Raw genomic sequence first — 12,870 nt, forward strand, 5'->3', positions numbered from 1 at the left:
AGTGCTTGTGCAGTGTCGCAAGAATTGTCCATTCCATGATCAAGAGTAGGGAAAGTTTTATGATCGGTACTACACCGATACCCGTACAAGATCCAGACAGTGCACCACCTGAAAACTCATGATCCACAGCAATGCTATGAATTTTCTCTTCAGTTTCTGGCATGGATCAAAGAGGATGAAATGTGGCCAGGCAATATTCTATGGCGTAATGAGGAAAATTTGACACTATAGGGTGCAGTGAATAAACAGAACTGTTGAATTTTGGGTACTGTTAAACCACATGCTGTGTACACATAGCCATTGCATTTGCCATATGTGGCTGTGTGGTGTGGGCTCACAAGCACCTTTATTCTGCACACATCACGCACACATGACTGTCAGCTCCGGCAGTTTGGACCAGAATACAACATCCATGTGCAATGGAAGCAGCAATCTGGACGGAGTGGGGAAAAGGAAGGGATAGCAGTGTACAGTGTATGGATGGAATGTATGATTACATGCACTTTAATTATAAAGCACACAGTCTATTGCAACAACAGACTAACCTTCTACCTTACCAGAGGAGCTAAATTGAGAAATACTGAAACAGTGTGATTTACTCTGAAAGGAAGTAAATGACCAGTTTCAAAATAATAAGAGGAAGGACTTTAAACAATCATAAGATTTAACTGAGCAGGAATTTAGCACAAAACTTGGTCAAATCTCACATGTCTAAGTAAGGTTGAGAGGGTTGAAATAAACAAAGGTTCACATGTAGCTGCTATTTCAGGCTCTTGCTAGTTTGGAGGGGCAAGCAGACAACTTAATCGATAATCAAGTATGAGAAAGGATTGAATCACCTGCAATACCCCTCACTCTATGGCAAAATCAGACAGAACGGAGAGTGAAATATGGAAAATTGGGGATACACTAACTAAACTAAGGAAATATATTTTAAACAAACATTTATGTGTCCATGGGCGTGTACAAAAGTATGCAATGTCTGAGAACCAAGCTATGAATGGTACTTACAATGTACCAATGCTGATGAAGATGTAAGACCTGAGCACAGTATGTATCAGGACAGGTTGGATGTGTCTGAATGTACCAAAGCATATTGTAGTTTTTATTGCTATGGTGAGAAGTATTTGAACAGGATGATGTATTTGAATGAAGCACTATTCTATGGAAGTGTTTTACGTAAACTATTGTCCAATTTATTATCTGTAGAAGCAGTAAGGTTTATTATAGTCTGTGACACAATTTATGGCCTCTGGGTCAGGGATGCAAAGTAGACAGATGAGCAGCTAGCCAAACAGCACTCAGTCAACTTCCGCGTTCTGTACTGTGTAAATGTCCATCATATTTTAGTGTTGTATCGTGTTTTACATGCGCAAAACTATGACCGATTTTTGTATGTTCTGTGGTTTTCTTTTATAATGGTTAAAATACCCACAAAGTGTCCAGTGTTTCACAAAAAGGCATGGGACCTTATTTCTAAAGTGTACCCATTCTTCAAACGTGAGGCAGATTCAGGGGAGCCAGTACGCCAGGTTACCAAACTGGTGCACTTTCAGCTGAGTTGACAGTGCAGCATTTGTTGTGAGCTGTGTGGCCAGGGGCGACCAATGCTGTCACTGACTATAGTTGTACCAGCTGCAAAATTTTAAACATGACTACTTTATGTATGTGGTTGGTAAAACAGCACTAAATGTACCATTCTGTGAAAGAATCACAAGCCTGTACTTAAGATGTATCTATTGTCCAAGTCCAATAGATGGTCTGGTTATTTTAGGCTGAAGACACCATTGTACTTGTCTGATGGAGCTGATCCCCCATGGTACACAAAACAGGTCAGAGCACTGCTGCAGGAACAACAAAAAACGCATGCCAAATTTAAACAAATACAAAATCCCCAAAATTGGTCGGTTGGTTTGGAGTGAAAGAGACAAAACTGCGAAGCTTAAGTTGTTTAAAAGATCAGTCAAGACAAGGTATTAAAACTAATACATGAAACAGAATAAAGAAAATAAAAATGTGGAAAGAGCAGAGGCCAGGCCACCAAGCAAGGGCCACCAAGGGAACCTAGACAGGATTGGGGGGGGGGGGGGGGGGCAGGAGAGGGGTGCCCCACCAACCCCACTACTTTTGCATTGTCTGCTACCACCAGGGATAGTGTGTCTAGATGTTGCCTCAAAGCAGCCAAATTACAGCAGTCTAGTACGTCGGTCACCATCTGGCAGGCTCCACATCGGCACTGAGAGGGATTCTCACATTGGAAAATGTGGCCATGGGTCAGTCAAGTGTGGCTAATGAGGAGTCGACAGAGTTGTGAGAAGCATGCAGGGAAGACTGCCATGTGGTCATGGTCTCCTTAATTCTACTCAATTTGTTTGGGGATATCAGTGATGACCATTCTGAGTTCCAGACTTCCAGCAACTGATGGTGTATAAACAACAAAAGGTCCGGTTCTGGGACACCCATTTCCAGAATCAGCATCCTGGTGGCTTGCTTGGCCAAGTAGTTAGCTTGTTCATTTCTCAAAATCACAACATGACTGGGTGTTCAAATGAAAACTACTGGCTGTCTGACATGATTGAGGTCAGAGACAAGGTGGTGCATGGCCGTAACCAGCAGGTGAGGAGAATAGCACTAGTCTAAAGCCTGAAGGCTGCTAAGGGAGTCACTACAGATTAGGGTAGTCCTGTCAGTGCAAGATCAAACATGCCTATAATAGCCATCAATTCAGCAGTGCAGGCACTGCAGCCATTTAGCAGAGAGTGATGTTCACTGCACTGTGCATGTGTGTTTGCAAAGCCCATTCGTCCATCAGCTGCTGAGCCATCGGTGAATACCACTTCTGAAGCTGGATACATTTCAAGGACAGCGAAGAGGAAGTGGTGAAAAAGTTTAGGTCAACAGACTCTTTTGGATCAAAGGAGACTGAGACAAATCCTAGGTTGGGGCACAAGCCATGGGGGCAGATGCTATGTCTCTCTGATCAGAGATGACAATGGAGGACATTGCAGTTGACAGACTGAGGGCATTGTAGTGCTGCAAAAGGTTACAGCGATCTGCATGACTGCTAGTGTTACTGAGGCAGCGAAGTGTATTAAGATGTCGCCAGCACTTTTGCCTAAGTTTGCGCAGGTGGGGAAGCCATGTCAGCCGGGAATTGAAGACCAGTCCCAAAAAGTGTTGTGTCTCAACTACAAGAAGTAGTTGACCGTCTAGGTAAAGTTCTGGGTGTGGATGGCAGTATGACAGGAACAGAAGTGCACGGCACAAGTCTTGGCGGCTGTGCGCCTTTCGTATGGTGCCCCGTACATGGTGATATGCAACAACCATACTAGAGGAGTAATAATAAAAGCAAAAATTGTCAACATATAAGGAGGGTGATACCAAAGACCCCGCAGCGGCCACTAGACCATAGACTGCCACCAGAATAAGAGGGACACTCGGTACAGAGCCCTGTGGACTCCATTCTCTTGGATAAGGAGGGTACGGAGTGAAGCACTCACATGAACCTGGAATTTACAGTACGACAGGAAGTTCTTGACAAAAATTGAGAGTGAACCTCAGAGACACCACTCATGCAATGTAGTAAGGCTGTGGTGACACCATGCTGCATCATAAGCCACATCTGTGTCGAAAACACAGTGATGAGGTGTTGACGTCCAAAAGGTCATACGGATGGTGGACTCCAGGTGAATTGGAATATAAAACCACCATGAGATGCAGCCAAAAGGCTGCAAGATTCAAGAAGCCAACACAGCCTCTTGCTGATCATGCATTTGAGCAACTTACAGAGAATGCCAATAAGACTGAGTGGGTGATAACTGTCCATCTCTGGAATTTCTTACCCAGTTTTAGTACCGGAACTACTGAGTTTTCCCACCACTGTGATGGGAACTCACCCGCATTCCAGATCCGATTAAAGAGGGTGAGGAAGTGTCACTGACAGATGTTTCAGCATTTGGTTGTGGATGCAGTCTGGCCCTACGGCCACATCAGGATAATGGGCTAGCACATTAGAGAATTCCCATTCACTGAATGGAGCATTATATAGCATCAGGTGGAAGGTAGTGAAAGATAAGTGCATTCACTTTACCCACTGTTTTATGAGCCGTAAGATGGTGTAGTTCTCAGACACAGATGTGTTAGTATGAGGCTCACCATACATTTGGCAACAGCATCTGTATCAGTATAAATGGCACCACCTAAGGGAATACTTTGTACACATTGAAGCTGTAGAGGCGACTGATCTTTGGCTATACCTGTGATGGAGAGGTACATCATCGAATGGTGGAAATGTACCGTTCCCAGGATTCTTGCTTTCATTGTTTTATGAGGTAGTGGATGCAGGCATGGAGCCATTTAAAGGCAATGAGATGCTCCAGCGAAGGGTGCTATTTATGGTATTGGAGAGACCACCTATGATCTCTAATGGCTGCAGCGATCTACGAAGTCCACCAGGGTACCATCTTCTGACAAGGGGGATCCTGAAGAATGGGGGTTGGCTTGGTTGGCTGCCAAAAGAACAGCTGCCATTGTATGCCGAATAGGCACATCAATACTGGCTTGCAAGGATGACAGAAGAGGTGAACCCATCAGTCAGCATTACGGAGAATCCATCTGCAGGGGTGTCCAGGGAAGAGACACTGAGGGAGGGACAGGATGATTGGGAAGTGATCACTATCCAACAGGTCATTGTGGACCACCCAGTGGATTGATGGTAGAAAACCAGGGCTACAAAAGGAGAGATCAATGGCCAGGATGCCATGTGCCACAATGAAGTATGTGGGAGCACCAGAGTTCCAGAGGCAAAGATTGAGCTGTGCCAGTGAAGTTTCGACGTGTTCACTCGCCAGTGATCAATATTCCACCCCACAAAGGGGTATGGGTGTTGAAGCCGCCCAGGAGTAGGAAAGGTGGAGGGAGCTGAGAGAGTAATGCGGACACCACATCCTGGGACATGGCATCATCGAGATGGAGATAAACATTACAGATAGTAAAATCCTGATGTGCCCTTACTCGAACAGCCACCGCCTCAAAATCCATATCAAGAGGCAGAAGGTCACTATGTATATAGAGTCCAGCACATACGTTGAAACTCCACCCGAAACCCTTCCATAAGCTGAATGATTTTTAAAATAACCTTGGCAGCTAAAAAGGACAGGGTTCCAAGTTGCTGGAAATCACATTTCCTGGATGGCAATGCAGAATGTAAGATGCAAGACTGTTTGAATACCGTGGTGCCATGGTGTCTTGAAGCGACTGGGGGGGTGGGGGGTGGGGGGGGGCGGGGGGCGGGGTGGTGAGGGGAAGAGGGGGGGGGGCAGGGTTGAGACTAACGATCATGTGCTGTCACTGGTTGAGACACAGCATCTTTGGCACATTGCCTGGGAAGATCTGGTGCCTCAGGGGCCACTGGGACCTCCATCCTGGGCACGGAAGGAGTACATGCAGAGTCTGAGGGCGTGGGGGCCACCGGAGTTTCCTGTGTCTCAGAGATCTTTTTGTCCTTCTTGCTCTTCTCCTTACAAGATGAGGATAGAGAAGATTTCCCTTAATTGCTTTCAGGGACAGAGGAGAAACGAGAAATCTAACGGCCAACAGCCTGTGGTCCCTTCAGCCACCTGCTGGCTTCTACCTATGGATCAGCAGAAACTGTGGAAAGAAGAGTCTCAAGGGACCTATTCCTAGCTAGATAAACCAGATGAGGATGAGCCACCTCCTGCTGGGGCATGGGAACCGGTATCCTCTACAGGTGGGTGCCAGTGCTCCCAAAGTGGGTATGGTGGAAGCACCAGAAGGGCTCCCTACCCATCTGGAGAGCAGGTGTTAGCGGGTGGCACTGAGGACCCACAGTAAAAGGTACAACGGAGGAAGGCACTGTCAACAGAGAAGGTGACAACTTTGCAAATGTAGCGTAAGATTGTGTCATTTGCATGGAATTAAGGCGCCCCTAGTTTTTTCTGGACTCTAGCTATATGAGCCTGTCCAGGGTCTTATATTCCTGTATTTTCTCCCCACACTTAAAAATTGAGCAATCTGGTGCACAGGGAGAGTGGAGCTCAGCACAGTTTATACAGGTGGGGGGAGGGACCCAAGTTGTTCGCGTGCAGCGGATGTCCACAATCTCCACAGACAGGGATAGCAGTGCAACAGGAAAACATATGTCCAAACTTCATACACCTGAAGCATCTCATAGGAGGAGGAACATAGAGTTTCACATCACATCAGCAGAGCATCACCCTGACCTTCTCAGGCAATGTATCACCCTCAGAAGCCAAGAAGGCAATGTATCACCCTCAGAAGCCAAGATGTAGGACCCAGTAGCAACTGTGCTGCCCCTTGATGCCCTATGGACACACCGGATGAAGCGCACACCTCGTTGCTCAAGTTGACCTGCAGCTCATCGTCTGACTACAAAAGAAGATCGTGATGAAAGATGACGCCCTGGACCATATTAAGACTCTTGTGGAGAATGCAGTCATGGCCATGGCAATGTCACCCAACTTTGCAAAACAGAGCAGATCTGTGACTGGGCATGAGATGACGTTTCCATCAGGAGGGAACCGCTCTTCATCTTAGAGATGACTGCAACTTCCCCATATTTGTCTTCGTAGTGTTTCACAAAAAATAATGGCTTTGTGGCCAAAAAGGTCAGCGGGCTTCCATCATGAAGGTACTTGAGGCAACCCCATACTGAGCACATTAACCAGTTGTTGGACTGTGTTGGAAAAAACAAAGAACATTTTTGTTGGTCGTTATGCACATAGCAGTTGTTAGCATTCTGTATTCTTTATGGTGCCTGTAATTTAGTTCAAAATGGTTCAAATGGCTCTAAGCACTATGGGACTTAACATCTGAAGTCATCACTCCCCTAGCCATAGAGCTACTTACACCTAACTAACCTAAGGACATCACACACATCCATGCCCGAGGCAGGATTCGAACCTGCGACCATAGCAGCAGTGCGGTTCCGGACTGAAACACCTAGAACTGCCCAGCCACTGGGGCCAGCTGTAATTTAGTATCACCTGCTTATAATGTTTTGTGGCATAATAAACTCAGCCTTGGAAAATTTCCATTTACGGCTTTAATTTTGGATAGCAGCGTTGATGTGATTAAAATATATGTGTAATACGAAACACCACTTTACAATTATCATAGCTCTACATTAGAAAGTGGCGACAACAGAAATTAAAAAAACTTTAGACAGCAATTAACAGAACCTCGAAAAGTTCTTTCTTTTTATAAGTGGAGCTGACTGTCAGCTCTTGTCAGTTTTGACAGAGCAATCAAGGGCAGTATACTGTTAGCTATTAAATGTAAATATTAAATAGGAGGGCATTCATGGACATGTACAATAGGAGGATATTCAGAGTTACAACAGTGAATGAGTAAAATAAATACAGCACATAAGACAGATTAAAAGCCACAGATACAGACTACAGTATGAGTACGTTACCTCAATATGTACAAAAGGAGTAAGTAGAGTTGTAATAGCTACTAACAGGGTACAGTACACTAGCCTGTACGTATCTATGGTGTGATGGAAAGAACAAGGAGGCCTAGAGGAAATAAAGATAATCTTTCTGTGGAAAGAGGTGTGTATATATTGTTACTATGTATGTTGGCAGCATTAATTTCGAGGTTTCTGCAAAGTAGATGAATTTAGTTGAATTTGTTAATCTGTTCCATGTGTTAATTTAAAGATGACATAATAAAGAGACAAGTGTCTGGGTTTTGTATGATAATCTCCAGATTTTGAAATATGGGCAGTAACTGCCAACAAATACTCACTAATTATTCAAAATGCATAACTCCTCTGTTTCGGTGGCAGTCTATAAAGGTTGAAGCTGGCCTCAGAACACTGAATGTGGTGTTCCCTGTGACAATTACACAGGGCAATACCCCACTATAGCTCTAACACATTTTGTAGTCTCTCATATATTCCCCCTAGAACGATCTCTATTCTTTTTTAATTTTCTTGGCCGGTGTGTAGCACACATCCAGTGATTTGAAAAAGTTTTATGTGCTTGGCTAAAAATGGCAGTGTCCTGGAATAAATGTACTTGATTAGATGAAATATGGATGATTTGACAGAATGGCTACTGTGCTGAAGGTCCTAGTAATGAGTAGTCCATGAGAATGAGTAGTTCACAAGAGGAAACAAATAAATATTGCAAAGCTGCTTGATGTTCAATATGTTGTTATTCTAGGTTCCATACCCACAGTAAGAGAATAATTACCTGGAAGAAATGTTAAGAAACTTATTCACAGTTAAATATATACCTGTGACTGATGGTTTATGATCTACTGGGGAACATTCCACAATAAATAAACATGAATGAAACACAATTACAACTCTGATTAAAGACACAAATGATAGTAATGCTTGAAGTGAGAAGGTTAAAACTAGTTTTGAATTAAGAATATTTAGTGTTTCATTAATGTTTCACAGTAGTGACAGCACCATTCACCTGAGAGGAAACTGTAGTGTAACGTAACACTATGGTGAAGTGATGTGTTGCACAAGCATTTTTCAGACAAATGAATGATGATGTCACTATAAGTAGTTTATTTTCGTAACTAATTAGATAACCTACTGTTTGAATGTATGTTTAATTTATGCACATGTATTATGAGAATGATCGACACAGTATCTGCAAGTCAGAATGATGAGAAAGAACAAAGCACGTTCGCGGGCAGTACCCTCTGATGAAGTTTATTCCATGTTGTCGGTCCCTACTTTGGAGAAATAGTGTGTGCCAAAGAGGAGGACTGGTCATAACTGTGCCTATGACATCAAAGGCAAGAGAAAACTTGTTACATGGATACTCCAATTGGAATCTGTTAATTAAGACAGATTGTTTCTGGATTTTGTCCTTATCAATGTTTTTGTGACATTCTGAATAATGACACAACTTTGTAAACTTTATAATGCATAGTTATTGTCAACACAGAGTACATGTCATGATGTTAATGAAGGGCCTTGCATTTATTTTGAGAGTTGGATGTCGTACTTTCAGTCTGAACTTCCAGCACTAACTGCAGCATTTCAAGAAAAGAAGTTCGGTGAGGAGATGTTGGTGAGTGTGCTGAAATAGAAAGGTGAGCAAGCTTGAATAATAGGTAGTCTTAGCTCCCAATCAGACTACTTTGCCAACTGACAGCTTGGTAAAGAACCAGCGGAAGGTCGCTACCTACATTGTGCTGGTTAGACACTCAATGCCAAAACTGCAGTTTGACAGGTAGACTGGGTTGGGGTGGGGTTGTATCAGGTCAGGTGGGTGGATGGATGGAGAAAAAGGTGGGCGATAGGAAGAGTAGTTGGGGGAGCACTTGTGCTAGCTAAGAATGTGGAAGAGACGGGTGGCAGAAGTATGGGCTAGGCATCCGACACATGCTTACTGCAGCTAGAGAGGTGCGGCGCACAAAGAACAATACATGGAGGTATGAATTGGGAGGGGGAGGACACAGAAAGGGGAAACTGTTTGGTAGAGGATGCAAGGAAAGTAGGTTAGATGGTTGGATGATTTGGTGGAGGGGACCAAACAGTGAGGTCATCAGTTCTATCAGATTACGGAAGCATGGGGAAGGAAGTCGGCCATGCCCTTTCAAAGGAACCATCCTGGCATTTGCCTTAAGCAATTTAGGGAAATACCAGAAAGCCTAAATCAGTGGGTTAGTGGTGACTGATACGGGTGTATGTTGAAGGGATAACTTCCATCTATGTAGTTCAGAAAGGAGGAAAGATCCAGATAGTATGGGTCGTGCAGCACGATTGAAATCAAGCATTTTATGTTCAGCTGCATGTTATGCCACAGGTTGGTCCATTTTGTTCTTGACCATAGTTTGGTGATGGCCAGTCATCTTTGGTGGACAGTTAGTTCGTAGTCATACCAATCCAAAAAGCTGTGCCATGATTGTAGCAAAGTTGGTAAATGACATGGCTGGTCTCACAGGTGGCCTGGTCTCTAACCATGTAGGATAAGCCTGTGGCAAGACTGGAACAGCCAGTGCTGGGTGGGTGTATTGGGCAGGCCTGGTACCTTGGCCTTTCACAGGGGGTCATACCCCTGCGGCAAACAGTTCGGATTGGGGGTGGCATAAGAGTGTGGGTGATGGAATAACCCTTGGGGGGTGGGGGTGGGGGTGGGGGGAGATTGTGGGTATGTTAGGATGTGACACAGGAAATCTGTTAGTGGACTAGATTTTGGGGGGGGGGGGGGGGGGGGGACAGTGCCTGTCTGTGAATGCCTTCTTGAGACCTTCAGTACACTCATCACACTGCAGATATACTACCCACAAGTGGCCAGGCTGTACGCAAGCAATTTTTTTGGTGTGAAAGGGAAGACAGCTGTCAAAAAGAGACAGCTGTCAAAATGCAGGTACTGTTGGTGGTTAGCAGGTTTAATATGGAACGAGGTGCAGGTGGAGCCATCGGAAAAGTGTAAGCCAACTTTGAAGAAGGTGATACGTTGGACTGAGGGGGACTGGGTGAAGTGGATGCAAGAGGTGTCGATATTGTGGAGAAGTGAGGATAGGGTTTCTTGGCCCCGTATGTGAATACATCATCAATAAACTTGAACCAGACAAGGTGTTTAGGAAGGCTAAGAAGATTTTCTCTAGATAGCCCACAGACATGTTACCATAAGAGCGTGCAATGTGGATGCCATGGCTGTGCTGGGGATCTGTTTGTATACTTTCCACTCAAAGGAAATGTAGGTGTGTATCAGGATATAATTAGGCAGCTGTATAAGGAAAGAGTTAGAGGGTTTGGAGTCGGAAGACTAATCAATCAGGCAGTGTTCAATAGCGGCAAGATGATTGATGACTGGCATGATGGATGTAAGGTGTAAAGGGGGATCCAGAAGGTAAAGGGATGGTGGAGGGCCAGCGAAAGAAGTGGTTAGTATCTTTGATGTAAGAGGCTGGGCTTCAAGCAATTGTTTGGCAGTGTTTGTCAACAAGAGCAGAAATTCTTTCAGTGGAAGCACAATAAAAAGCTACAATGTGGCATCCAGACTGTTGTGTTTGTGGGTTTTTGGGAGCACTTCAGAAGGTAGGTATGTTGAGTGTTGTTGGGGTGAGGAGGAAGATGGACTCACGGGAGAGATTCTGAGAAGGGCCTACGAATTTCAGCAGGGATTGAAGGTTATGTTGGACTTCTGGGATGGGATTTCTATGGAAGAACTTGTAGGTGGAGGAGTCTGATAGTTAGCAGATCAGGGTCTATTCTGAGGCTGTCCTTTCTTCTGTTGAGAGTTTTGTGTTCTTGGGAAGGAACCTGGGGAAGAATGATAAGGCCAATTTGGAAGTAAGGAATTCCTGGAAGGGGACCAGGGGGTGGTTAGGTGGGAAAGGGAAGGGTCACAATTGAATGGTGGTATGAAGAGGGAGAGGCTAGCTTCAATGTTGCATTTAGGTTGACTTTGGTTACAGGGATCAGTAAAATATAAGTATTTACACTCTATGGATTAGGAGGAGGAATAGGTCTTTGATGAGCCCAACGTAGTGAAACCTGGGTGTGGGGCTGAAGGTGAAGCCTTTGGATAGGACAGACACTTCCATAAGATTGAAGCTTATTGTTGAGAAGGTTAACAACACTATTTTGGGCTTGCTTGAGTTCTGGATTTCACTGAGTATTGGGAGGGAGTTTTTGAGGATGTGGGAAATGGGAAACATCAGCCAGGCAGGGTCTGTGTGTTACGAGCGATTGACGCTGGGGGATGGTAGGTGTTGACGTGTAAGGGTGACTCGAGGCTGGAGTAGGATGTGAACACACTGGCTAATTTATCGAGGTGCTGTTTGGAGTAATTTTACTGTTGTTGAACAGCACAGGTTTCTACTTCACACCAAAAAAATCACTCCCACACAGCCTGGCCACCCATGGACGGTGTATGTGCAGTGACGAGAATTTCCTTCCCAGTATGCTGTAGGACTCAGGAGGGCCTTCACAGCAGGCACTATCCACCAAATCCAGTTCAAAAACAGACTATGCAGATCATATCCTCAAACATGCCTAATCTTACCACCACCCCCAAGAATCAGCTACAAAGGAGTACCTCCCTCATCATCCATTATCACCATGCACTCAAGCAACTGAACAATATCCTTCAACAGTTTGTGATTTAATTTATGCCCAGAAATAAGTGACAACCTACCAAGATACTTCCCACCACTCCTAAAGTGGTATTCCAGTGCCCATGCAACCTACAAAACATTCTGGGCCATCTCAATGCCACTCTCACTCCCAACCTCTTGCCACAGGTGTCATATCACTATAGAAGATAACAGTACAAGGCCTGCTTGATTTACCCACCCAGCACTTCCTACTCAACCTGTAGTACCTGAATCCTTTCCTACAGCACCAGCTTTTCTGTACTAAGTAGATGAAAGTTATCCTTGCAATATATTCTTCGCTCCTATAATCCTCCGAGCCTCAAACTCTGTTAACCCATTGTCCCCACACTTTCTACACAATAGTTTCCCTTTCACTATTCTGTCACCCTGTCCCAACCCACACCTCCGCATCTTTTTCATTGTGCACCACAACTCACTGGCTGTGGTATCCACATATCATGTGCGTAACCCATGCAACTACCACCCCTCCCTCCCGCATTCTAGCCAACACTCGTGATACCTCCCTCCGAGCCACTAGCTACCATCCCCAATGCCTCTTCCTACTTCCCACATGTGTCACATTTATGATGATGATTGGTTTGTGGGGCGCTCACCTGCGTGGTTGTCAGCGCCCGTACAATTACCCAATCTTTGCTCAGTCCAATTTCGCCACTTTCCTGGATGATGATGAAGACAACACAAACACCCAGTCATCTCGAGGCAGGTGAAAATCCGTGACCCCACCGGGAATCG

General features: G+C 44.8%; 1 protein-coding gene across 4 annotated transcripts in view; it reads right to left on the reverse strand.

Moving 5' to 3' along the window:
• The window catches only part of LOC126473427 (bromodomain-containing protein 8), a 270,271-nt gene that overhangs the window by 95,296 nt on the left and 162,105 nt on the right, over positions 1–12,870 (reverse strand). The gene's annotated exons all lie outside the window — the stretch shown is intronic.

This window comes from Schistocerca serialis, chromosome 4, assembly GCF_023864345.2.
Source record: "Schistocerca serialis cubense isolate TAMUIC-IGC-003099 chromosome 4, iqSchSeri2.2, whole genome shotgun sequence".
NCBI classification, from domain to species: Eukaryota; Metazoa; Arthropoda; class Insecta; order Orthoptera; family Acrididae; genus Schistocerca; species Schistocerca serialis.